Source organism: Pan paniscus, chromosome 8 (genome assembly GCF_029289425.2).
Source record: "Pan paniscus chromosome 8, NHGRI_mPanPan1-v2.0_pri, whole genome shotgun sequence".
Lineage (NCBI taxonomy): Eukaryota > Metazoa > Chordata > Mammalia > Primates > Hominidae > Pan > Pan paniscus.
The window spans coordinates 29,291,489-29,315,872 of NC_073257.2; the positions used below are offsets into that span (position 1 = coordinate 29,291,489).

The 24,384-nt window shown below is 41.1% G+C and overlaps 1 protein-coding gene across 3 annotated transcripts in view; it reads left to right on the forward strand.

Moving 5' to 3' along the window:
- Nucleotides 1-24,384, forward strand: part of PTER (phosphotriesterase related) — a 75,437-nt gene that overhangs the window by 11,601 nt on the left and 39,452 nt on the right. For 2 of the 3 annotated variants that reach the window (XM_034930047.3, XM_063607283.1), the window contains exon 2: nucleotides 18,612-18,690. The exons of the other annotated variant lie outside the window; for it this stretch is intronic. The gene's annotated coding sequence lies outside the window, so the exon portion shown is untranslated. The remainder of the gene's footprint in view (nucleotides 1-18,611; nucleotides 18,691-24,384) is intronic. 3 annotated transcript variants of the gene reach the window in all.

Below are 24,384 nucleotides of genomic sequence, written 5' to 3' on the forward strand. Positions count from 1 at the left end.
GCAGCGACTTATCCTTCATCTTAAAAGGAATATCTCGACAGGCCCCACACCACTGGACCCCTAGACATTTTACTGAGGCGGAAGGCCCCTGAATTTTAGTCGGATTTATTTCCCATCCCCTGGCATGCAAATATCTCACCAATAAGTCCGGTGTGTTTGTTACTTCTTATTCACTGGGTACAATCAGCATAATGTCATCAATGTAATGGACCAGTGTGATACGTCATGGAAGGAAAAAGCGATCAGGGTCCCTCTGAACAGGATTATGACACAAAGCCAGAGAGTTGATACACCTTTAAGGTAGGACAGTAAAGGTATATTGCTGGCCTTGCCATCTGAAGGCAAATTGCTTCCGGTGTGCCTTATGGATAGGAATGGAGAAAAAGGCATTTGCCAAGTCAATGGCTGCATTCTAGGTACCAGGAGATTTATTAATTTTTACAAGCAATGAAACCACAACTGGTACAGCAGCTGCAATTGGAGTCACCACTTGGTTAAGCTTACAGTAATCCACTGTCATTCTCTAAGATCCGTCTGTCTTCTGCACAGGCCAAATAGGAGAGTTGAACAGGGATGTGGTGGGAATCACCACCCCTGTGTCTTTCACGTCCTTGATGGTGGCACTAATCTCTGCAGTCCCTCCAGGGATGCAGTATTGTTTTTGATTTACCATTTTTCTAGGTAGAGGCAGCTCTAATGGCTTCTATTTGGCTTTTCCCAGCATAGTAGCCCTCACTCTACCATTCAGGGAGCCACTGTGGGGATTCTGCCAGGTGCTAAGTATGTCTAAGCCAATTCTGCATTCTGGTACTAGGGAAATTACCTCTTGATGAGTCCGGGGATCCACTGGACCCACTGTATTTCAGACCTGAGCTAAAACTCTATTAAAAGATGTTCTTCCAGCTACTCTTGGATAAGGGATTCAACAATAATTTTTTTTTTTTTTTTGAGACGGAGTCTCACTCACTCTGTCGCCCAGGGTACAGTGCAGTGGCGCAATCTCGGCTCACTGCAACCTCCGCCTCTTTGCTTCTGCTGTCCATTACAGTAACAATGCCCACCTTGTCTTTGATGGTTGAGTGTTGCCACTTGCCCTCTGCCACTTTAGGATCCAGTTTTTCCCACTGCATTTAAATTTTGTAGTTGAGTGACTGCTGTTCCTACTGTAAGATCTGGCATACAAAGAAGAGCAATCACAGAGCTCTTCAAGGATGCAGGTGCTCCTCTCACAGATCTATTTCACAAGGTATTGGTGAAGGACATATCTTCTGGGCCCTCCCAGCTGGGATGGGTAGGTCTAAAGTGACTAATCCACTCTAGCATCTTAATCTCCCTAAGCCCTTGGATCCCTTCCTCTACCTTAAACCAAGGGAAATCAGGCATTCCTAGCTCACACACAGTGGGTCATCTTTTGATCCACATTTCAGCTAACCAAACAAATAAACTATTAGAACCTTTTCTAACGCCCTGAGTTGCAACATTAAATGCAGAATCCCTGCTTAGTGGGCCCAAATCAGTAAGTTCAGGCTGATCCAACTTTATGTTCCATCCACCATTATCTCACACCCTTAACATCCATTCCCATGCCTGTTCTCCAGATTTCTGCCTATATAAGTCAGAAAAGTAAAGCAATTCTTCCGGAATGTAGCGCACCCCCTCATGGGTCATACTCTGAACCTCATCTCTAGGGGCCTACTGGGACTTTAGTCTAGTTACATATCTAGAAGCAAACGGGTATTGGGAGTGGGTCCTGAGGAGAATTGACATTGTGTTGCCTGGCAACTGCCTCAGGAGAGGCCATCACTGTTGCCTCAGGTAGTGCATGGTTAATCTCCTCAGACAAAGGTGGAAAGGCTGATGGCAGTATGGGTGGAAGAGGGGATGTTGCCATCACTGGGGATGGGGAAGCTGTTTCCTCTGGTTGAAAAAAAAAAAAAAAGGCTCATAAGTGTTTATAAGCTCGGTGTCCCCAGTTTCATCTGGGTCATCCCACATGTCCCCATTCCAAGTTGCAGGGTCCCATTCTTTTCCAGTCAATGCCCTCACTTTGACAGGAGACATCTGATGAGACTGAGCATCCACCTTTCATTGCAGATCAGCCACTCACATGATAAAAGCTTGTGTCTGATTTTCCACAATTTCAGCCCTTTGTCTACAGGAGATAAGACTCTCCCTCAGGGCAATCTTAGAAGAGGCTCAGTATGTGCTTCTGGAGCTGGAAGTTAGAATCCCTGAACTCATCCTTTGCTTTCATTACCTTGTCCAGCGAACTAAGTAGCAACCAACCAACTTTATTGTATTCCTTGGTTCTCCACATATGGTCAAAGGTATTATGTACAGAGTCACTAAACCCCTTGCCCCTCATGAGTGGTGAATCAGGAGTATCAAATGCATCTATTTTGCATAACTCTTTAAACAGTTTGCACTAAGGACTATCAGCATTCTCCATACTATTAGAAGTAGAGTACTTAGCATTTTTGGATGTCTTTAGATTAAGCAGTCAACTGCAGAAACCCCAAAACGCACTAAAGAACTCCATGCTTAAAATTCTGTCTGTGACCAAAGGCCCAAGAGCCCCTGGTAAACCACTGGTGTAAGTACAAGAGTCCGAAAGCTGAAGAACTTGGAGTCTAATGTTTGAGGGCAGAAAGCCTCCAGCACGGGAGAAAGATGAAGTCCAGAAGGCTCAGCAAGCTTGCTCTGTCATCTCCTGCCTGCTTTACTCTAGCTGCACTGGCAGCTGATTAGATGGTGCCCACCCAGAATGAAGGTGGGTCTGCCACTCCCCGTCCACTGACTCAAATGTTAATCTTTGCCAACACCCTCACAGACATACTCAGGAACTATACTTTGCATCCTTCAGTCCATCAAGTTGACACTCAATATTAACCATCACAAGGTTTGAGAGTTAAAATTGGATAATAGGCTGGGCGTGGTGGCTCACGCCTGTAGTCCTAGCATTTTGAGAGGCCAAGGTGGGTGGATCACTTGAGATCAGGAGTTTGAGACCAGCCTGGCCAACATTACAAAACCCTGTCTCTACTAAAAATACAAAAGAAAGTAGCTGGGTGTGGTGGTGCACTCCTGTAATCCCAGCTACTCAGGAGGCTGAGGCAGGAGAATCACTTGAACCCGGGAGGCAGAGGTTGCAGTGAGCCAAGATTGTGCCACTGCACTCCAGCCTGCGCAACAGAGTGAGACTCCATCTCAAAAGTAAATAAATAAATAAAATAAAATTGGACAATAGTTTTCTCTGCCTAATTAGAAGTCAGTCTATATATCTGACGTGTTGGGAGGGTTATTACCCCCCAGAAAAGGACTTCTTTAATAGATGAAATAAAATGAATTCGTTACAAGACATTGTGGAGATGTTGCTAAGCCCTTTAATTTTTGGAAACTCAGTATAATTTTCATCAGTTCTTGTGAAACTTGATTTATGCTCGTATCATCTTCCAGAGTGTTGGCTATGCCTGTGTACTACCTTTACCACTAATTACTTAATAGTTTTTCTTTAAACCAATCCACTTTTTTTACTTTAGGTCCATCCTAAACAATAATATCTATGAAATCACAGGCTTGCAATGTTGATTACTTTCTTTTTTCTAAAACACATTAAAATAAATAACAACTTGTTTAAAAAAGTTTTAAATGCCCATATATCACCTAAAATCAGTTTGAACCACCAGTGGGATACACACACACACACACACACACACACACACACACACACACACACATATATACATATACATATATATAATATCACAGTTTTTGAAAGCACTGAAAAAAGCCAAGCAGATTATTGACTTTTTTTGTTTTTTTTTTTTTGAGATTGAGTCTCACTCTGTCACCCAGGCTGGAGTGCAGTGGCATGATCTCGGCTCATTGCAACCTGCGCCTCTCAGGCTCAAGCAGTGCTCTTGCCTCAGCCTCCCAAGTAGCTAGGACTATAGGTGTGCATGACCATGCTCAGCTCAGCTAATTTTTGTATTTTTAGTAGAGATGGGGTTTTACTATGTTGGTCAGGTTGGTCTTGAACTCCTGACCTCAAGTACTCCATCTGTCTAAGCCTCCCAAAGTGCTGAGATTTACAGGCATGAACTACTGCGCCCAGCTGTGACTTTTTGTTTTCTCTCCTCCTTCTTCCTCTTCTTCTTCTCCTGCTGCTGCTGCTGCTGATGATTCTCCTTCTCCTTCCTTTTCCTCTTCCTTTTCTTCTTCTACTTCTACTTCTTCCTCATTTATTATTATTGTTATTATTTTGAGACAGTGTCTTGCTCTGTCACCCAGGCTGGAGTGCAGTGGCATGATCTTGGCTCACTGCAACCTCCACCACCCAGGTTCAAGTGATTCTCCTGCTTCAGCCTCCCAAGTGGGTGGGATTACAGGCATGCCCTCACACCCGGCTAATTTTTGTACTTTTTTAGAGACGGAGTTTCACCATGTTGCCCAGGCTGGCCTCAAACTCCTGACCTCAAGTGATCTGCCTGCCTCAGCCTCCCAAATTACTGGGATTACAGGCGTGGGCCACTGCGTCCAGCCATTTCTTCTTCTTTTTTAATATAATAGAGATGGGGTCTCACTATGTTGTCCAGGTGGGGTCTCACTGTGTTGCCCAGGCTGATCTTGAATTCCTGGGCTCAAGTGATTCTTCTGCCTCAGCCTTCCAAAGTGCTGGGATTATAGGCATGAGCCACTGCACCTGGCCAGGTTATTGATTTTTTTTTAACACTTATTTCACCATCTACTAAAGAATAAAATTATTCTTGGTTAAGTTGGCACAAAATTTTCAGAGTAGTTTCTGTAGTTGTGTTGTGATTATTGGAAACTAAAAATTGTGCATATATACAGACACACATATATACATATATATAATACATATATGCCTAGATAGTGGATTATATGAAATTTTATTTGGGATATAGCCAGCCGTCTTCAGTTGCTTAGGCAGTCAGCATCACGTATTTGAGGGCTACTATAAAGACACCATTATTGTATACTTCTGCCTCTATTCTTACTCACAAGCAGTATGAAGAATGATAATAAATAATTAACAATCTGGAACTTCTGGGTTGTGAAGTATTTTTATTTCATGCATCTGTTAGTAATAATCTGTTGTTTATACTAAGTTTATAGTAAAGTAAATACTGGAATATGGTTCATTTAAGTATGGTTTGCCTAATGGGACATCAGAAAAAATTCATATAAAGAAAGATATCAATACTTTTCACATTCCTTGTAACAAAATGGTCTGTCTGATTTTCTACTATACATATATCCCCATTCATTTAATATTTAAACAGATGTGAACAAATGGAGAATCTTCTGGAGAGGTCATTTAGAGCCCATGTAACATCTCTCCACATAGACTCATAGAACTTGTATCTGGAAGGAAGCTTAGAAATCACTTTGTTCCACTCCCTTGTTTTATTAATGAGAAAAGTGAGGTCCTCAGACTAAATGATTTGCCCAAATACGTGCCTCTGGCATATCAGCTTTGTCACATTTATGCAGTTGGTAAAGTTTTAGCTTTTCTTCCTCTTGGGGAAATAGTGATATGTTCAGAAAGCATTATGTCATCCCATCTGTGTCCATTTTTTTGTGAGAGAGACAATTTTTTGGAGTACAATGAAATAGCATCCACTTTTATTTTAAATTACAGAAATTCCATGGTCAACAAACTCCACTTCTAAGCCATTTTTGAAATACAGTAAGTTAACATTAATTTTTGGTGGCACAGAAGATACTTTATAACTACTATTATTCGTATAAATACAAAATTAACCTGCCAGGCACGGTGGCTCATGCCTGTAATCCCAACACTTTGGGAGGCTGAGGTGGGTGGATTGCTTGAGGCTAGGAGTTCAAGAACAGCCTGGGCAACATGGCAAAACTCCATCTCTACTAAAAATACAAAAAATTAGCCAGGCGTGGTGGTGCACAGCTGTAATCCCAGATACTTAGGAGGCTGAGACATGAGAATTGCTTGAACCCGGGAGGCAGAGGTTGCAATGAGCCAAGATCACGCCACTGCACTCCAGCCTGGATAACAGAGTGAGACTCTCAAAAAAAAAAAAAAATTAACCTATTGAATTAGAGAATTAGCCTATTGAATCAGGAATTATTTGTGTTTCTAATATACGTGAACAAGAGAGAAAAACATATTTTTCTAAGCAATGTCAAGACATACATAATATAATTTCCATTTTTATGGCAAGTAAGTATATGTACATTTAAACATTCCAAGTTCTTGATTTTTAATCTACAATTATGTCTAATAACAATAAATAATAGAACAATAAATACTAATATATAATAATAAACTGATAATAAGTACTATATAGTAATGAAATAATAAAAGCTGATAATCAAATGTAATAAAAGAACATTTTCATATTAATGCATAATGAAAACTGTATGAAATAAGTTACCTAAAGACTAAACTGGCCAGGTGCAGTGGCTCATGCCTGTGATCCCAGCACTTTGAGGAGCTGAGGAAGGTGGATCACTTAAGCCCAGGAGTTGAAGACCAGCCTGGGGGACATGGTGAAACCCTGTCTCTACAAAACATACACAAATTATCTGGGCATGGTGGTACACACCTGTAGTCCCAGCTATTAGGGAGGCTGCAGTGGGAGGATCACTTGAGCCTGGGAGTCAGAGGTTGCAGTGAGCTATAATCATGCCACTTTACTCCAGTCTGGATGACAGAGAGAGACCCTGTCTCAAAACAAAACAAACAAACAAAAATGAATAAGCAGAGCTGTTCTCCTGAAGCATCAGACCAAGGGCCAGAAAAAAGAGAAACTTCTGAGCAGAAAAGTACTGCCCTGGCCCCAATAGTTTCCTTGGTTTGCTTTCCATATTTGCAACCGTGGTATAAAACGATTATCATGTGTCAGTGACAAATTAACAGGTGCAGTGACTCATGCCTATAATCCCAACACTTTGGGAGACCGAGTCAGGAGGATCGTTTGAGCCCAGGAGTTTGAGACCAGCCTGGGCAACATATCAATACCTCGTCTCTATTAAAAATAAAAAAATTAGTGAAGTGAGATGGCATATTTCTGTGGTCCCAGCTACTCAGGAGGCTGAGCGAGGTGGATCACTTGTACCTGGGAGGCTGAAGCTGCAGTGAGCCACAATCATGCCACTGCACTCTAGCCTGGGCAACAGAGCGAGACCCTCTCAAAAAATAAAAAGAGCAAGCCAAGAGGTAAAGGTTTAACTTCATCTGATACCTAAACAAGAACTCAAGAATAAAATAGCAAGTGCCATAGAGACTTTACCTATGAAGTGAAAAATAATTTCAAAGGAAAGACAGCTAATTTTGTGTTTGTAATAGGTTTATACTGGATTGCTCCACAGCTTGTTGGTAAAAGTCACTTTGAGCACTTAGAGAACACATCTTTATACTTAGTGTGTTCCAATTTAAAAAGTGTTATTACTTTTTTTTTGGAAACCGAGCATCCAAGTAATTCTGAATTCTCCCAGGCCAACAGAAACTGAGACAGGGAAAATGAACAACCATCATCCCCGGAATGCTGTGATTTGCCATAACCAAGAAGGCAAGTGAGTTTTCACAGTGCAAAAGACGTTGCCAGTTGTTCATTCTTCTGTTAATGCTACCAGAGAGTACATATTCTAAATCTGTTCACCTGTGTTTTGAGACTCAAAGCAGCTCTAAAATATGTACATTCTTTCCAGTCAAGTTCATTTATCCATCCATCCATAAACATTTACAGAATCCTGCTATGGGCCATCCATTGTACTTAATGCTGTCTGTGATCCTGTTCTCACTTAAACATTGAGCAGAGATGATTCTTTAAGAGTTACGATAATCCTTCTGTAGTTCTCCTGTGGTGTCCCCAGAGAATGCCAGGAGATTAGAGGCCCCTCAGATGAACACAATATCCTGCCAGTCTCCGCAGTGTGCATCATTTGTCATTGACATAGGGTAGTCATTTTGCACCATTGTTGCAACTATGAAAAGCAAACAAGGAGACTCTTGGAAGCTGGGCAATGCTGTTCTGCATAGGAGTTTCCTTTTTTCTGGCTCTTGGTCTCAGGCTTCAGAAGAATAGCTCTGCTTGTTCTTCTCTTAGCAATAAAGAACAAGGTCCCACCTTCCATTCTCTCCACTGAAAGCAGTAGAGGTACCCGCAGGGGAGAAGAATTCTGCGCATTACCTGTTGTTGCTCTCTTCTTGGATAGGGCTGTGGCTGTGTCCATTGCTAGTGTCTTTGGTGGCTGATATGGTTTGGTTGTGTCCCCATCCAAATCTCATCTTGAATTGTAGCTCCCATAATTCCCACATGTTGTGGGAGGGACCTGGTGGGAGGTAACCGAATCATGGGGCGGGGTGGGGGGGGGGTTCCGCCATGCTGTTCTCGTGGGAGTGAATAAGTCTCACAAGATCTGATGATTTTATAAGGGGTTTCCACTTTCACTTGGCTCTCTCATTCTCTCTTGCCTGCTGCCATGATTGTGAGGCTTCTCTAGCCACGTGCAAGTGTGAGTCCATTAAACCTTTTTTTAAATAAATTACCCAGTCTCGGTTATGTCTTTATCAGCAGCATGAAAACACCCTTCTTTCTTCCCAGAGTGAATTAGTGAATACAAAGGCTTCAGCGAGTTACATGCGCTTCATTTCTGCCTCATAGTCATTAACCCTTTAATACGTTTAACCCTTTAGTTGTTTTTTGTTTGTTTGTTTTTGTTTTTGAGATGGAGTCTCGCTCTGTCGCCCAGGCTGCAGTGCAGTGGCGCGATCTCGGCTCACTGCAAGCTCCGCCTCCCGGGTTCACGCCATTCTCCTGCCTCAGCCTCCCAAGTAGCTGGGACTACAGGCACCCGCCACCACGCCCAGCTAATTTCTTGTATTTTTTAGTAGAGACGGGGTTTCACCGTGTTAGCCACGATGGTCTCGATCTCCTGTCCTCGTGATCCGCCCGTCTCGGCCTCCCGAAGTGCTGGAATTACAGGCATGAGCCACCGTGCCCGGCCCCTTTAGTTGATTATTAAGCATTTTTTCTTTAGGAAAGCCGTGTTTAGTTACTCTCACCGCTATGTAATGCCAGTTACTTCAAAGTACTTTGTTTTTGTTTTTTTGAGAAAGAGTCTCACTCTGTCACCCAGGCTGGAGTGCAGTGGCCTGATCTTGGCTCACTGCAACCTCTGCCTCCCAGGTTCAAGTGATTCTCCTGCCTTAGCCTTCCCAGAAACTGGGACTACAGGTGCGTGCCACCACACCTGTAGTGTGGTGGCTAATTTTTGTATTTTTAGTAGAGACGGGATTTCACCATGTTGGCCGGGCTAGTCTCAACTCCCAGCCTCAGGTGATCTACCTGCCTTGGCCTCCCAAAGTGCTGAGATTACAGGCATCTGCCGCCACGCGGGGCCCTCAAAGTAGTTTGTTTATCATAAGTGTATTCATTCCATTTACCTACATGCTGTATAAAATTTGTTAGAAACCTGATTAAATTGCAAACTCCTTGAAGACAGGCACCATGTCTGCTTTTCCTGTCTCTACGGTAGAGAGGGTCTGACCCAATTTATTACTGTTGTATGAACTGTCAGCAAACAAAAAGAAAAACAAAACAAAAGAAACCCTATTATCTTGTGGAAGGACCTTATATTCAATTAAGGATTGTAGGAAGACCTGACTGCAAAATGGGTTGAACTTTTGAGAGGTGAAATGTTTTGCTGCTGCCCAGCACTTTTTTTTTTTAAGCTCTCATATCACAACTTGGCTCCATCACAATTAATCTTACGTGGTAATGCAGTGACAATGAGATGATTTCTCTGGAGAATCTATGCTAATACTATTAAAATGCTCTTACAATGTCAAAGTGATTGCAGTGTATGCATGTGGGGACTGTGCTTAGGCGATTATGATATTATAGTGATGGGCGATTACCATAGGAAACTACTAATTCAACCCTGCAGGGACTTGCATTATGAAGCCATTAGAACATGAGATTATAATGACACAATAACTTGGATGCACATTCGTGATGTGAAAACCAAAAGCTAATTGGAATGCAAGTCATATTTCCATTAAATTGTAATTAAACACTGAAAGCAATGCTTGTTTAAATTTGAGACGGAGACGTGCAATCCAGGAATGAAAGTTGTGGGGAAGGAGTGCATGGCGAGTGTAAGCTTAGAAGTATCTAGAAACCATTTGCAACTCTGCCCTTTAGTATTTACTGGGTGTGAAAGCTGTCACTGAAGCTGCTTCTCCAGATTTGCTCCCTCTCTGCTGGTCCTCTAAAGCAACCAAAAACAGTACCAAGACACAAGAAGCGTGAGTCCAATTTCCATTCCTATCACAACCACTAACATTGACAGCCTTTTTGTTTCATTTTTGAAGTGAGCATAAAGCACCTTACCTCCCTCAATACGAGAGACTAAAGCACAATTTTTTCCATGAATAATAACCTTTTTTATATACAACAAAATTAGTCCATATTCAAAATCAGACAGAACAGATAAGTGCAAAGGGAAAAAAGATTTTTAAAAAGCCTTAAAAATTCTACCCCCAGAGATGACCTATATTAGCATCTCTGGGTATTTTCTTTCAGACTATTCTCCATGCATAGTATCAATGTATTTTTCTTCAAAAATTTGCATTCTACAACACTTTTAAAACCCACTTAGTGATTCTTCTCACCCCTTCCAGTCGCAAGATCTATTTCTTATCCAAGATATTCCAGTTGATAAGTTTTGTTTGTTTTTTAAAGGTCAGCTCAAGCTGGACGATTTTACGTGTCACTTGGGCAAGTATATTTTACTATTAGAGAACCGTACTTGCAAAGGTTTATACTCTGCATATATCAGTTACAGGGTGGGTCTATAGTAAATTCTTCAGATTCTACCAGCAGTGCTGTAGCTACTCCACGTTTGTCTCTGTTTAAGGAATCAATGGGGCCTTTGAGAAATCATAGGGCTCTAATTTGTTCTCAAACTGATAATTATTGTACGGTTTAGATAAATATTGATTATTTTTTAAAAACTAGGAACATTTAGGAACTACAGGACTTGTTAGATACACCCCTGCATCTGCTAGTTCAGACGTTTTTAGGTTACACAGCAGCTCGTATGTGTTCCCTCCTAATTATGACTCAAACTAGTTCTTGCTCCTTGGTCTAAATATAGTTGAGTTTTTGTTAGTAAGTATTTGCTTTGCACTTAGATATGCTGTATATTTCAGAGTTATTTATTTATTTATTTATTTATTTACTTATTTGAGACCAAGTTTTGCTCTCCTTACCCAGGCTGGGGTGCAATGCACCATCTTGGCTCACCACAACCTCGGCCTCCCGGGTTCAACCGAGTCTCCTGCCTCAGCCTCCTGAGTGGCTGGGATTACAGACATGCGCCACCATGCCTGGGTAATTTTGTATTTTTAGTAGGAATGGGGTTTTTTCCATGTTGGTCAGGCTGATCTCGAACTCCCGACCTCAGGTGATCTGCCTGCCTCGGCCTCCCACAGTGCTGGGATTACAGGCAGGGGCTGCTGCACCCAGCCCAGGGTTATTTTTATTACCCCTTCTTGCAATGACTAAATGAAGAAGACAATTTAAATTACTAGAGTCTTATTTTTCTAATTGGGAAAAGGAAAGCACACTGCAGTTAAAGGGCTTGTTTCGTGTCATTCAGTGAACAGTGGAATTGAGATTAGGTCTTCTGGTCCTGGGTTAGCATAGCCTCTTTTTTAGGCTAAGATGTGATGTTACCTTGGGTTAATACTTCTTTATTAATAGAGACAAGAATAACTAATTTTGATGTTCATAGTAAATACCTACATAGCTTAGTAAAACAAACATTGGACAAGTTGAGAGACTGGGTTCTAGTTTAGGCTATCTGACCTTCAAAAGATTAAGGATTCCATTTTAGCATCTAAAAATGAAGTCATCAAATTAAACGATCTCCATAGTTTATTCCAGCTCAAAAATTCTAAAGTCAAATAGTATTTAACATTAATTGAAATGCAAATATTTTTATTTTAAGCATTATACATTTTAATACTTAATAATATATTTTACCTACTTTAAAAACCATTAACCTAAATTTAAAACCAGTCCTTACTTGGATGACATTTAATAATTTGACATTTTTTAGCAGTAGATTTGTAATTTGACTTAAACTTTCTTTTTTTATTTAAGAAATGTATTAAAATTATTAAAGTTGCAGATATAAGTCTAATCAAAAAGAGATGAAAACTACAGTCTTTTTTTTTAAATAGAGTCTCACTCTGTTGCCCAGGCATCCTACTGCAACCTCTACCTCCTGGGTTCAAGAGATTCTCCTGCCTCAGCCTCCCAATTAGCGGGGATTACAGGCACCCGCCACCACGTCTGGCTAATTTTGGTAATTTTGATAGAGACGGGGTTTCACCATGTTGGCCAGGCTGGTCTCGAACTCCTGACCTCAGGTGATCCACCTGCTTCAGCCTCCCAAAGTGCTGGGATTATAGGCATGAGCCACCGCGCCTGGCCGAAAATTACAGTCATTTGATATATCGGCAATATTGTTAAATTACAGTTAAAACTACAGTGAAAGGAGATTTTGCACTTGCATAATTATATAAGTATATAGATAAATCATTGTGTCAAATAATATTTTAAATATGTGATTTTCTGTGAATTCTTAGGAAGCAGGTGATAGCAATGATTGAGGTGCTCAATTAAGCTATGGTACTAGAGGAACCTTTCCAAATATTTTACTGCAGCTTATTTTTATGGGGAAAATATATAAGCAAATGAAATTTTAGCAAATTAAATATAATTAAATTCCTTTATATTTAATTACATATATAATTATATATACATATGAGTTAATTAAAATTTGTTATTTGATAGTGGAGATTTTTTCTATTTTTGCGAGACTTTTTTGCTAGAGAATTTACAATTCAGTTAGAGTATTTTCTCAGCCATCTCAAAGACCAGGAAAGAGTGATTATTGCTCTATGACACATGTAGTCATTACACATTTGCCCTTGACCCCATTGTAGTAAATCAGCTTTCAGGAGTTGAAATTAGCTGTTTGTTACCTTACTTTTAGTACATCAAATACTATTCTTTCCCCAAAACACTTCTCTCTGTCAGGTGCCGCACTCTCTTAGGACCAGACAAAATTTGTTACTTTGAGTTCTTTCCTAGACCATTAATAAAGGCGACCTCTAGAGCAATTTTTCTCAAACTTGGAGTTCCACAAACTCTCAACAAAATTTTGATTTTGTCTTTTCATTTTTGTAATCATCAAACCATTTTAAGCATATTCTGAATCAATATACCTATTTTATAACCACATATTGCCCTAGGGTTTCATTATATGCATTTCCATTACTTTTTAAGACTTGAGTGATACCAAATCATTACCTAAAATAACAACATTTATCTTTTTCATGACTTTTTTTTTCAAACTCGGGTCTCTGTTTTACTGGAAGCCATGACCATATTTCCTAGGATTTTTTTTTTTTTTTGAGTCGAAGTCTTGCTCTTGTCACCCAGGCTGGAGTGTGATGGCATGATCTCGGCTCGCTGCAACCTCTGCCTCCCGGGTTCAAGCGATTCTCCTGCCTCAGCCTCCCGAGTACCTGGAATTACAGGCGCCTGCCACTACGCCTGGCTAATTTTTGTATTTTTAGTACAGATCAGGTTTCCCCATGAAGGCCAGGCTGGTCCTGAACTCCTGACCTCAAGCAATCCACCCGCCTCGGCCTCCCAAAGTGCTGGGATTACAGGTGTGAGCCACCATGCCCAGCCTTTTCCTAGGACTTTATGAGAGGTGGTTGGATTGAGAGAGCAGTGGATAATCTGTCAAAGTGGTTTACTTCCTTTATTTATTTCCTTTATAAGAAGTACAGTTGGTTTACAAATTAAATCATATATGATGGTGGCGTGTGTGTTTGTTTTTCTGAGTCTGACTTTAGGGTTTGTTTATAGCAGTATCCTAAGGGTAGAACCAAGAGTTAAGACTTGTTGTGAGTTTTCTCGTCTTTGCAATTTTTCCAGCCCTGCGATTTGTGCTGTGTCTTCCACATAAACTACTCTTTTTTTTTTTTTTGAGACAGAGTCTCGCTCTGTTGCCCGGGCTGGAGTGCAGTGATGCAATCTCAGCACACTGCAGACTCCGGCTCCCAGGTTCAAGCAATTCTCCTGCCTCAGCCTCCTGAGTAGCTGGGATTACAGGCATGCACTACCATTCCTGGCTAATTTTTGTATTTTTAGTAGAGACGGGGTTTCACCATGTAGGCCAGGCTGGTCTCAAACTCCTGGCCTCAAGTGATCCACCTGCCTCAGCCTCCCAAAGTGCTGGGATTACAGGCATGAGCCACCATGCCCGGCCACATAATCTACTCTTAACATTACCTCCTTAAGATTGATGCCTGCCGGGTGTGGTGAGTCATGCCTGTAACCCCAGCACTTTGGGAGGCCGAGGAGGGCAAATCACAAGGTCAGGAGATTGAGACCATCCTGGCTAACATGGTGAAACTCCATCTGTACTAAAAATACAAAAAATTAGCAGGGCTTGATGGCAGGCGCCTGTAGTCTCAGCTACTCGGGAGACTGAAGCAGCAGAATCACTTGAACCCGGGAGGCGGAGGTTGCCGTGAGCCAAGATTGTTCCACTGCACTCCATACTCCAGCCTGGGCGACAGAGCGAGACTCTGTCTAAAAAAAAAAAAAAAATACTGTTGCTCACTTATCTCTCTAGCTGAGGGAAACTTGGAGACAGAGGGAAGAACTCAGCCAAGCTCCTGATAAACCACTTAATTAAAGCTAAGAGATTATCATGATAAATGTTAATTGGGATTATCATGATAAATTGGGGTTCTTGTCCTGTGTTCTTTTATAAGAAACAGGTGATGCATATTTTCTTTTTTGTTGTTGTTTTTTGAGACCAAGTCTCGCTCTTGTCACCCAGGCTGGAGTGCCATGGCAGGCGCGATCTTGGCTAACTGCAACCTCTGCCTCCCGGGTTCAAGCAATTCTCCTGCCTCAGCCTCCTGAGTAGCCGGGATTACAGGCAGGTGCCACCATGCCCGGCTAATTTTTGTATTTTTAGTAGAGACAGGGTTTCACCATGTTGGCCAGGCTGGTCTCGAACTCCTGACCTCAGGTGATCCGCCCACCTCGGCTTCCCAAACTGCTGGGATTACAGGCGTGAGCCACCACGCCCGGGCAATGCATATTTTCTTTGGCCCACATTTTAGGTGTTTATTAATAAGTGTTGGTCGACGCCCAAAGGAGAAATCTCAGAGGTCATGGTTGTTATACTGTTTTTAAAGGTCTCCCACAGGATGCTTAAGGAACCTATAGCAGTGGATTCTGCCTTTAGTGAAAGTGGAATACAGCTCATCATCCTTGTCTCAATAATAACCCCATTTCCTCATAGGTGAAATGGGAACAATAATAATAAAAGTGGATTTCATCTCAAAGTACATCCGATGGTCCAGTCTTCCACTGTTTTTGATGACTCACCTTCTGTTGATCCCTTGCCTACTTCACCGGTACATTAGGAGATTTAATTAAAGTGTGTAGAGGATCTAAGCTCTTCAGAGAAACACACAGCATTATTATGGCAGATAACACTTCTGATCTTCCATAATCTCTTGAAGGTAATGAAACCAGCAATATAGAAAGCTGAGGGTTTAATATAGTCAGAGTTTTATGAAGACACATCCATACAATACTTTATTAATAGTGGTCATCATTGTGGCCCTGAGAGTTCAGAATTCAATTCCTAGGAACTTTCTAATTGTTCCAAGCATTTTGATTTAACTTTTTTCCTGTCAATAAACACATTCGAGAGATCAGTTAAGTATTCAGGTCATGCTGGTTTTACTCAGCTTTGAAGGCTTTCCTATTTTGTTTTCAAACTATAATTATTACAATACTTTTGTAAGTTGGAGCAGGGGGGAAAACAGTATTTATTTAGGCTTGCGTTTCCTGACTCGTCTCCTGGTCTCCGGTTTCTCCAGCTTTCAACCTGTATTCCAACTGCCTACTTAATGATCGCTCTTATGTAGTTCTCATCCTCTGGGCCAAGCCCTTGTGTCAGTATTTTTCACTGTAAGCTAATGTACAACCTACAATCAGCCTTTACGGGATGCTTTAAAGTCTAGAAACATGCTCCTTATTGCTCATATCATCAGAATGTCTCTGTGACAAGCCACCTCCTCCAGGAAGCCTTCTCATTCCTCCAGTATCAGTGAATGTTGTCCATACCGATCTCACAGGGCACTTGCTTTGTACCTGTATCCATCCATTTTCATGCTCCAGATAAAGACATACCTGAGACTGGGTAATTTATAAAGAAAGGAGGTTTAATTGACTCACTGTTCCACATGGCTGGGGAGGCCTCACAGTCATGGTGGGAAGGGAAGGATGAGCAAAGTCACATCTTACATGGCAGCAGGGAAGAGAGAACTCGTGCAGGGGAATTCCTCTTTATAAAACCATCAGATCTCGTGAGACTTAAACACTATCACGAGAATAGCATGAGAAAGACCCACCCCCATGATTCAAATACCTCCCACTGGGTCCCTCCATGACATATGGGAATTGTGGGAGCTACAATTCAAGATAAGATTTGGGTGGGGACACAGCCAAACCATATCAGTACCTCTCTCCTAACATTTACTGCACTCTGCTTTGTATCATAAGTATCCTATGAATATATAAAAACAATGAGTGACTCATTGAATGCTTACCATATATGTGCTAGGCACTGTGTTGGTGGCTCCTCTCCTAGAGCCAGGATTGTTTCTTTTTCATCTTTGTTTCCCTGCATAGCTTCAGTTGAAGTTAGTAGATCCTCAGGAAACATTTGCAACATTAAATTGAAATGTATGCAGGTGAAATTAGCACATGTTTGGAAAGCTGATTTCCTTGAATTCCCTTCCTATGCCCTGAGAACTTAAGACCGAAGTTGCCCCCTCAGATCTGTAAATCAAAGCAGTTTTTCTTAATATTTCAGGAGCATAAAGATCATTGGTCACAAGCCTATAAAGAGGACATAATGCCAACGAAAATATAGGTTTGCTTGTGGCTGAAATTACATTCCATCAGTATGGAATTGAAGGGTGGATAGAACAGAACTAAATATTTGCTCATTGGTTGAGCAGACATTTATTGAGCATCTGCCTCTGTGCAATTGCTGTTTGTATTAGTTCATTCTCACACTGCTATAAAGATACTACCCAAGTCTAGGTAATTTATAATGGAAAGAGGTTTAATTGACTCATAGTTCTGCCTGGCTGGGGAGGCCTCAGGAAACGTAAAATTGTGGTGGAAGGGGAATCACACATGTCTTACATGGCAGCAGGAGAGAGAGGGCAAGTGACAGCAGGGAAAACTGCCTCATAAAACCATAAGATCTCATGAGAACCCACTAACTATCATGAGAACAGCATGCGGAAAACTGTCCCCATGCTCCAATCGCCTCCCATCTGTTCCGTCCCTCAATGTGTAGGGATGATGGGGATTACAATTTGAGATGAGATTTGGGTGGGGACGTGGAGCCAAACCATATCACTGTTATAGCTTAGAGTTGTACCTAGTGTTCCAAGTATGGGAATGGAGTTAGTTATCAAAACAAAATCTAGTTACAAGTACAACTCTCCTTTTCATCAATTATGGTGTTGAGTTTCCCAGGCAGGTGTCCAGGCAGGCAGCAGACCAGAGCAAGGCAAGGGCTAGAGTCAGAATGGAAAAGTCTCTGAGCTCCCTGCTAGTGGCTGTCAGACCTTTTTCTGTTATAACTACCTTTTTTTTTTTTTTTTACACCAAACAGGCTAGGTTAGACCATCTAAAAACAGGTATCTGCACTGATTGTTTGTTTGAGACAGAATTTTGCCCTGTCACCCAGGTTGCAGTGCAGTGGCACCATCTCAGCTCACTGCAACCTCCGCCTCCCCAATTCAAGTGATTCTCGTGACTCAGCCTCCCAAGTAACTGGGATTACAGGCATGGGCCACCACGCCCAGCTAATTTTTGTATTATTAGTAGAGATGGGGTCTTGCCATGTTGGCCAGGCTGGTCTCAAACTCCTGGCCTCAAGTGATCCGCCTGTCTCTGCCTCCCAAAGTGCTGGGATTACAGGCATGAGCCACTGCACCTGGCCTGATTCTTTTCAACTCTGGATTAACAAAACATAGTAGCCAAAATCAAGACTTTTCTTGGAGAGTCTACCGTGTGATCTTCAAAGGACCTGGGGAGACTTGTGTAGGAAATACCTTTTAGATATACTGTATTGTTATTTGTGCAACTGAATCATACAGCCTTTCTGTGATTCAAAGTTTATTTAAAAATTAAACGGCCTTAGCAAGAAATTCCTGAGGATGGTCTATACATTTAAAACATTTACCTAAGAGCCATTATCCAGTTTTACTTCTTATAAAGGAAGACCTATGGCCATGAGTCACCTGCAGTAACTTTACTAAGTATTTTTAGTTTTCTGATTTTCAGTTGACTTTCACCAATGCAGATAGGAAATGTCTTTGGAGATGAAGTCACTTGCTGTTATTTTTTTGTATGCTCAAGATTCTGGCTCTTACACTACTCTCCCCTTATCCATGGTTTTGCTTTTTGTGGTTTCAGTTACGTGTAGTCAACCACAGTCTGAAAATATTAAGGTATTTTAAGACAGAAAGAGAGAGAGGAGAGAAACCGCATTCACGTAAGTTTTATTCCAGCATATTGTTATAATTCTTCTATTTTATTATTAGTTATTGTTGTTAATCTTTTACTGTGCCTAAATTATAAATTAAACTTTATCATAAGTATGTATATATGGGACAAAAACACAGTCTCTACAGGGTTAGGTACGATTTGCGGTTTCACACATCCACTGGGGGCCCTGGAACAGATTTTCTTTGGATAAGAGGGCACTACTGTGGATATTAAGGGAAAGTTAAAAAAACAAAAACAAAACATAAAAAGGCTATGTATTCCTATGTAGTTGGGTACAGGAGAATAATCTAAAATAGCACATTTGCTGCCGGGCTCAGTGACTCACGCCTGTAATCCCAACACTTTGGGAGGTTGAGGTGGGTGGATCACCTGAGGTCAGGAGTTCGAGACCAGTCTGGCCTACATGGTGAAATGCAGTCTCTACTAAAAATACAAAAATTAGCCAGTTGTGGTAGTGGGTGCCTGTAATCCTAGCTACTCAGGAGGCTGACGCAGGAGAATTGCTTGAACCTGGAAGATGGAGGTTGCAGTGTGCAATTGCACTCCAGCCTGGGTTACATGAGTAAAATTATGTCTCAAAAAATATTAATAGTAAAATAAAATAGTATATTTGCTGCCTTCTGAGAACTTGGAGTGTGAAGATACAGGAAAGTTGAAAAAACAAACCTGGCTTCAAAATCCAGAGCCCAAACACTTTTGGAAAAACATTTTCCATGCTTTTTAATAATTTTTAGCTCTTCCGATTTGGGAAAATAATGTGATATTCCATAAAAGGGCTGTGCTGTGATCTCAGAATTATCTATTGTCAGAAATATATTAAATAAAGATTCCAAGAAAATGGCCAGGCATGGTGGCTCATGACTGTAATCCCAGCACTTTGGGAGGCTGAGGCAGGCGGATCACTTTAGGTCAGGAGTTTGAGACCAGCCTGGCCAACACGGCGAAACCCCGTCTCTACTAAAAATACAAAAATTAGCCGAGTGTGGTGGCAGACACCTGTAATCCTAGCTACTCGGAAGGCCGAGGCAGGAGAATCACTTGAACCAGGGAGGCAGAGGTTGCAGTGAGCCAAGATCAAACCACCATACTCCAGCCTGGGTGACAGAGCAAAACTCCATCTCAAAACAAAAAACTTCCAGGAAAATCTTTAGCTCTTTTTTTTTTTTTTTTAATAACTTTTAACCTCTATTAACTACACATTTATGTTGTTCTTTTCTAGTGCTAATTCCACTTCTATTTATAATTCTTTGCTTCTGCTTTAATTTTTGTTTTCTTACTTTATTGTATGATTCCTTTGTGCAAGTCTCCTCAAACCCTTTGTGGATAAAGCTGGACTAAAACAAGCAAGCATCTAGATGTTCGCTAAATACATACTATGTACCAGGCACTGCAGGGAACTGAGGACTGAGAGCAAGGAAGATGTGACTCACCGCAACGAGCTCAAAGTCTGATGGAAAAGACATAAAACAGAAGAAGGTAGCTAGGTGCAATGGCTCATGCCTATAATCCCATTACTTTGGGGGCCAAGGTGGGAGGATCCCTTGAGTCCAGGAGTTCAAAACCAGCCTGGGCAACACAGGGAGACCCCTTTCTCTATAGAAAATAAAAAAAATAGTTGGGTGTGGCAACGTGCACTTGTAGTCCCAACTACTCAGGAGGCTGAGGTGGGAGGATCACTTGAGCCCAGGAGTTTGAGGCTGCAATGAGCTACGATCATACCCCTGTACCCCAGCCTGGGTGACAGAGTGAGACCCTGTCTCTTAAAAAAAAAGCCAAAAAACAAAAATCAGAAGAAGTGCATTATTAAGGTGAAATTGAGGTGCTATGAGAGTACCTAGAATTGACATCTTACCTGTATTGCTTGAGCAACAAGGAGGAACCACAGGACAATCTTCTAGTTAGGAAGAGTGCTGAAGGCCGAGTAGAAGTTGGCCAGGACTGGGAAAGGGTTAGGGAGGCAGAGTGGGAGTGGGCTGGATTTGCAAGCTGAGAGCAAAGAGGCAGAAACCTGCTCAGAGACCTTGGGACAGGGGAGAAGATGAAAAGTCCAGGAAAGGGCAGGTGAGTGCAGAGTGGGTTCACAGGGTACTATCAGGCTCTATGTTCAGATTTGTTTTTTAAGATTAGAAGAAGACTCAGGGAGACACACATTCATGTCTGCGATTTAGAAAGAGCGCTATATAGGCTTCCTAAGGTGGATTGCAAAGCCAGAGAGACTGCTGAGAAGCTTTTACTGGAATCCATCTGTAAGATGATGGTGGTTCCTACTAAGATCGTGACTGTGAGAATGAAGGGGAAAAGATGAATCAAAGAGCTATTAAAGTGGTGGAATTTACAGGATTTAGAAACTGAGTGGGTGTGGGTGAGGCAGGAGTCTTGGATGAAATCTGAGTTCATTTTGTTGTTTGTTTGTTTGTTTCTGAGAGCATGAACATGGCTCATTATAGCCTCGAGTCCAGGCTCAAGTGATCCTTCTGCCTCAGCCTCCTGTGTAACTGGGACCACAGGTGCATGCCACCATGCCTGGCTAATTTTGGGATTTTTTTTTCTAGAGATGAGGTCTCACTTTGTTGCCCAAGCTGATTGTGAACGCCTGGGCTCAAGCAGTCTTCCGGCTTCAGCCTCCCAAAGTGGTGCTGGGGTTATAGCATGAGCCACCGTGCCTGGCTGTTTTTTGTTTGTTTGTTTTTTTTAATTTAAATAAGAGCATTTGTAGATGTTGCATCAGAGAGAATGTGAAAAATATAGAAATGTCATGTAAATTACCAAGTGCTGGGCTTGGCACATGGTAATTTTACAATAAGGTTGCTATCTATTGTCATTGTCGGCTAAACTGGTCTAATTAATCTTAACAGAACTGTGTATGAAGTGCTGTTCGTAGTCAATATTTGGCATTCTCTAAACAGACTCGGGTTGGAATTGCAGACTTTCAGTCCAGGGGCAAGTTTCTTAACTTTTCTTGGCCTTACTTTCCTCATAGAATATCAAGCCAGAAATGCATTCATGAGAATTTGAGATAAGAGATGTAAAGTGCTTTAAGCAACACATAGTAGAAGCTTAGTCAATGAACAAAAGGCATTATTGTTGGTTCCCAGCCTCCAAGTGAGGCCACAGGACTCTTATCTATCTTTATATCTCCCATAGACCTTGCCTGCCTCGAATAACATCTTACACTTATTAACTGCTTAATACATATTTATCAAATCCATAGTAACTTTTTATTTCATCTTGTTGAGGCTTTTCGCCCTCCATTAAAAAGGTTTCTTGGGAGGGAGCGGTGGCTCATGCCTGTAATCCCAGCACTTTGGGAGGTCGAGGCAGGCAGATCACTTGAGGTCAGGAGTTCAAGACCAGCCTGGCCAACAGAGTGAAAGCTCATGTCTACTAAAAATACAAAACTTAGCTGGGTGTGGTGGCGGGTGCCCGTAATCCCAGCTACTTGGGAGGCTGAGGCAGGAGAATCACTTGAATCTGGAAGGTGGAGGTTGCAGTGAGCCAAGATTGTGCCACTCCACTCCAGCCTGGGCGACAGAGCAAGGCTCCATCTCAAAAAAAAAACAAAAAAAATTCTTCTTGTGGTTCTGTTCTTTAAAAAGGTTTCTTTCTATGGTTCTATTTTTATGGTTTATCTTTACTTAAAATTTATTGTTCTTAATTCTTTTTTTTTTTAACTTAAAAGTGATGACTGACACTTCCTAATTTATGATTAGGAAGTTCCCTTCACAACACCCCCGCCTCCATTTCCGCTGCTAACCCCTCACATGAGTGTGTTCAAATGAGATCTTGTTCCTGGTCTGGCTTAATTGTGATAAGAATTATTCAGCCCATGGAGCTTTTTCCAGAATTGTCACTGGGCTTCAAGACTTCCACCAAAGTCAAAATCAGTCGGCGATAGACTACCTCAAACAGCTTGAATTGAATTAAAATGAACCATAGCACTAGAAAGGCATGTAATTTGACCTGAAATATTGCACAGGAACAATATCAAGTCTCAGGCAAGACAGGCAATTAGCAACTTTGTGATAATAAAGAATTTGAAATAGCTCTTGAGTTCATAACTCGTTGCCTGCCTGTGTGTTTTGGTTGGGGGATTCAAAATGTATATGTTACTATTTTACCTGTGACATTAGTATAAGCATCTGATGGATTTACACTAGTAACATTGATCTTTTCCCATTTTACTCCCTTTTACTGATTATAAATGTTATAAACATTAAAAACTGGAAAATACATTAAATTGTAATGAAGGAAAAAAAATGGTCGATCTTCACTCCTCCTGCTCAAAGATGAGCTTCACATTTTAGTGTCTCTGGCTGTTAAGTCCTATTTATGTGTAGATACATACACTCCGTATAAATTGTTATTGTACTTAAAATACTTAAACTAGTTTTGTGTTTTACTTTTTCAGGTAATAAGAGCATTTTTCTTTATTTTCCTCATTTTTTTCTTCACATCAAAGAGCATACAGAATATAAGAGCATTTTTCTATGTCATTAAATATTCTTTGCAAATATAATTGAATGGTTGCATAATGTTCCATCCTGTTTATATGTAAACATTCCTATGTTATAAGACATTTTGTTGCCATTCTATATAATGCCATAATGGACTCTTTGAGTATAAATCTTTTTTACACATGTCTAAATATTCCCTTAAGACAGATTCTCACCAGCAGAGCAACATTTTTAAGACTTGGGATACTTACTGCTAAATTACTTTTCAGACAAGTTGGGCAAATTTGCACTTTTGCCAGCGTGTGGCTAGGAGGTTGTCATACCTCCACGCTCACTACAATCTTCCTGTTTTCACAAACGAGTCAATGAACGGGCTGGATTTGTTGTAACTGTCTCTCAAGTGATGCTTTCTATTGGATTCCCACAATATGACTACTGCTAACTTTTAAGGACTAAGTTACCATTTTAAATGGAAAGATTTTTTCTTGAATGTGAAGCTGGATATCTATAAATAAAAAATTGCAATTGGTTATTTGGCGTTTCTTGCATTGCTAGTATAAGTTCCTTAAATATTATATAGATATTATTTTTATGATTTAGCATTTATCCCATGATAAAACTGGAATCATGTATGCCCAATATGGATTGACTGTGTCCCCACCCACATCTCACCTTGAATTGTAATAATCCCCATGTGTCAAGGGTGGGGCCAGGTGGAGATAATTGAATCACGGGGGCGGTTTCCCCCATACTGTTCTCCTGGTAATGAATAAATCTCATGAGATCCGCTGGTTTTATAAATGGGAGTTCCCCTGTGGAAGCCCTCTTGCCTGCTGCCATGTAAGTCATGGCTTTGTTCCTCATTTGCCTTCCGCCATGATTGAGAGGCCTCCCCAGCCATATGGAATTGTGAGTCCATTAAACCTCTTTCCTTTATAAATTACCCAGTCTCAGTTATATCTTTATTAGCAGCCTGAGAACAGACTAATACAGTCCTTCTCCCCCACCATGTTTTGGGGTTTATCTGAGGATAGTAATTCCTAATAAATACTTTACTTCTTTGGCATTTGGACCTCTGGACAGCTTTTTGAAATTTGAACAGTTTTCTATTATGTTATGCCTTCTGGAATTTATACAAATAAAATACACTGTGCTTCAGGTTTAGTTTGTAGAAGTGAGAATTTTATGTACCTAGCTTCTATTCTCTTCATTTCTAAGAAGTCAAC